Source organism: Saccostrea cucullata, unplaced genomic scaffold (assembly GCF_032062105.1).
Source record: "Saccostrea cucullata isolate Sc308-1 unplaced genomic scaffold, CSIRO_AGI_Scuc_v1 ctg3352, whole genome shotgun sequence".
NCBI lineage: Eukaryota > Metazoa > Mollusca > Bivalvia > Ostreida > Ostreidae > Saccostrea > Saccostrea cuccullata.
Genome location: NW_026933085.1, coordinates 5,519 through 9,640, shown reverse-complemented (window position 1 = coordinate 9,640; position 4,122 = coordinate 5,519). Strand labels below are relative to the sequence as shown.

General features: G+C 28.3%; 1 long non-coding RNA gene across 1 annotated transcript; it reads left to right on the top strand.

Moving 5' to 3' along the window:
* Positions 1-311: 311 nt before the first annotated feature.
* Positions 312-1,362, top strand: LOC134237240 (uncharacterized). The gene is made up of 2 exons (XR_009985783.1): positions 312-535; positions 568-1,362. It is a non-coding gene; the product is annotated as an uncharacterized LOC134237240 (long non-coding RNA).
* The last annotated feature ends 2,760 nt before the right edge of the window (positions 1,363-4,122 follow it).

Below are 4,122 nucleotides of genomic sequence, written 5' to 3'. Positions count from 1 at the left end.
ATTACAAATAAAAATTACCCCAAAAATTATTTTTAATGGCTTAAAATAGCGATGCTGTTTTTGAATTATCCACTTCCGGCAGGATAATCCTACTTCCGGTAGCATTACTAGCATTGACCTAGTTTCAAACCAGCATCAGGATAAGGATCAAACCAGGATCAGGATAAGGATAACTAGCATCACAAATAAGCAAGCAAAGGAAGCATCAAAATCAGCAAGCGTAGGAAGCACCAAAATCAGCATTGATGCTGTAACAAAATTATTTCCCTGCACTGTATCACCCTTTAATGTCCTTAAAATTTTAATGAATTAGTTTCTTTTCTACATGTGAAAATGACATCATCCAAAGAAGTTCTTCATCTGTATGTTATATGAAGAAGACAATTTTCATCACAGTGAAAGAGATTGTTTTGTTAAACATAATGCATTGATACACAAATATACTTTTAGATTTTTAATAGCTAGGGTTCATAATTTTTAATATGGAATGCTAAGTACTGTTGATTTCAATTTTTTTGTGAACAAAGACATACTAGTAGAAAAAATGTACATGATGTGATAGAAAAGCATGTGTAAACCCGATGACTTTATAATTGCTGATTAAATCAATTATGAGTTTCATCTTTGTTGCATTGTAAACATTTCTAAGTAGGGCATACGTCAGAAACTCTTAAAATTCTGAGTATCAGGGTTTAGCACAACAATTCCAAATGATTTTTGGCTCTTTATGTATCAAAAAAAAAAAAAAAACATACAAAAAAACAGAATGTTTGTTCACAGATGTTCCAATGGAAAACAAACACAAAAAATTGATTAGATATGTTCTTTATGTGATTCATGTAAAATGTATTTTAAAATTGTACCCTAACATTAAGCTTTTGCATAAATAAATTTTTTGGTGGAGAATTTCTCATAACTTGTAAAAGTAGTCTTATTGTATAATATGGTTAACTTTAAATTTTGTAGACTTAAAAGTTGTACATGATGGGTTACACATCTTTCATATGTAACCATTTCATTTCAGGGCATTCAGCATATATTGTGGTTTTGTTTATAAATTTGTTTCTTCATGTAATCAATAATTTGAAAATACTCAAATTAGGTAATGCATGAGAGAATAGGCAAGAAAATCAGGTTTAAGAAGTGGTTTTTACTATTTATAAGGGGTTAATCTATATATTGAATCTATAAGTACATTTAGTCTATACAATTAAGGTATTTGTATATGAAATAAACCTGCATTTGAGCATTTTAAGACAATTGTAAACATTACTTTAACCAGTTTAAAAATGATTAGATTCACTGTCAGCATGTTATTTCTTGTAAAATAAATGAGAAAACCAATTTTATTTGAGTCAGTTTTTTTTAATGTAAATAAGAAGCATTGGAAGATGGGAATATTTCACAAAGTTGATTGAGCATAATTCGCACTAGGACAGTAGGAGTATTATGATTTAAGCATTAAAGAAACCATTTCATATTTCAATATACAAACCATGTTTAGTAAGGCAGTATATAGTTTACACTTGCCAAAAAAAGTAAATGGTATCTCTATTCAGGGACAATCCAAAAGTTAAAAAGGAATGAAAAAATATTTCTCTTTATGTATCAAACATGTAGGTATTATTGCAATAAATTCACTGTATTCATTTTTTGTCCTCTTTCTATGTATTAGAAAATTGAATTTAATTATTTGTTTCATTTCTTTTTATTTCTATTTCAAATATTAAAATAAAAATGCTGCTTTCCTTTTTTTTTTATTTGCCTCTGTCTTCATAAGAATGCTAACAAAATCTAAGGGAGTTATTATAAAATTTAGTATTAAAGGCTGTGTTTTTTTTAGTTCACTTAAATATGAAATGACATGTTTATTGGTTACCAATCAATATAGAATTTCTTTTTTGGGGTTTTGTTCAGTCATAAATATTGAACCATGTAACAAATCATTTAATATAAGACCCTGCCTTTATCACCTCAGTGATAGTTTTTCAAAGAGAAATGAAGTAAAGCCTTTACCAAAATATACTTGAGTGAATTAAGTTGTCTAAAGGTAAAGTTATCAACTTGTATGGTAATCAGATACTCCCATGTTCATGAGGAGATGTTTATAATAGGGCATTATTAAAACTATGTCAAATGTAGTAAGTGAAGTCTTGACCAAAATGCTTTAGTGCATGGATTAAGTTACAACAATGCTGAAAAATAATGATATTAACTTCCATGGCTTTCAGTTTCACTCCTGTTTATATGGCTGAGGTTTATATATTATTAATGCTTTGCCATAAAAAAAATGCAAGACTCTAAATTATCTGTATTTAGTTGTATGCAGTTCACCTATTAAAGCCTGGTAATAAAAAGAAAATTTAAATGTTAAATTAAAAAAAAACTTTAAGAAAAATTAATTTTATCAATTTAATTCAATTTTATAATTTTTAAACTTTAAAATTCATGTTTCCTTGGACAAAAAAAGGGATTCAACCCCCATCCCTCCCCTCTCCCTTGGGTGTTGGGTAAGAGTAACATCACACCATTCTCTTTTCATAAAGATTGTTTATACATTATAGCCTCTATCTACATGAAAAGTCATGAATCATAAAGAAAAAGGTTTCTTCAAATGTTCCTCAATTAAATGTGTATATATATAGTTTTAAAAATTATTACTTCTTGGAAATTTATGGGCCCTTTGTCTTTAGCATCCTTTATAACAGAGATTCTTCAAAACTGCATGAGGAATTTCATGCGTTTAACTTATGATAAGAGCGTTCCTTAGATTAACAAGTGTTAGATGATAGCTAATGCTGAATCATTATATTTTGATATTTATGGATATTCAAGAATGTATGTTATTGAAATTCTAAATATGTATAGGTCAGGCAGTTTGTTTTTGAATTCAGTTGGAAATTTTGATCATCAGAAAATTATATTTGACTGTGTTAAAATCAGTATTTATAGATAAACATTAAGAAGATTACACAAACATTGTACTTTCACAATCTAGTTTTACAAACATGAAAAGTTTGAATTACTAAGGATTAATCATAATGACATAAAAGACAAGACAGACAAAATGAATATTTAAATACTCAGTCCTCAAGATTGATAGTTTTTAAAGATTGAAAATCTTAAAGTTTTTAAGATTGAAATCCTAAAAGGCTGAAAGCCTGAAAGTCTGAATATCAAGATTCAATATATATTGTGTTTTGAAGGATTGAAAGTCAGTATATGATTTGCTTGTAAAATTCTCTAAAATGAAGGAGCACATTCAGTGACGTATTATAGAAAGAGTGGGTGATTTTATATCTCATTCCTTACAAATAAAGAATATCACTATGAGATCCTTATAATGAAGTTTTACTGTAGCAGAAATACATTGACCTTTAACCTGAAAAGTCAATAGAGATATTCATGGACAACAATGGTATAGCAAAAAGTGTGCTTCTCTGACCTGAAAATCAGAATATATGAAGTTTGTTTAATTAACCTATCCATGAAGTTTGATGAATATTAACTAAACAATTAAATTTAGTAGATGTCCACATCTCTTTGACCTTTTGACTAAAAATTTAATAAAGTCATTTATTTACCTATGTTTGACTTTGATGAATATCTTATATGTTGGATATGTTAGCAAGACACAATCTAATCTGAGTAAAGAGGAAACCTGGAAAAGCTTTTATCCCTTTGTATGAACAAATTAATTGATGTCATGCAGATATCTTAACCAAAATATCAGAACAATCTGATGATTCTAAAATAAAGTTCTCACTATACCAGTTAGAAACGATTGCTCTACCTGTCAAACACAAAAATATGAATGTCAACTTAAAAAGCAAGTAGGGTTCCTTTTATCAAAAAGTAAAATTTTGATGGATTAGGTGAGTGTTTGTTACTTTATGCCTATAAAGAAAAATATATGCCCTCCATTTTGACTGTATGGATTAAGAACTGTTTATATAATTGAATCAAACTTATTTCTTTCATGTCATTCTTAATGTCATAGTACCCATCATTCATAATATGTACAAGTCTCAATCCTAATAGATGAATCCACATTTTGTTTTTATTTCACATCACTTGGCGGCCATATTTGAGGGAAACTCAGAATTCTCTGTCCATGTTAAT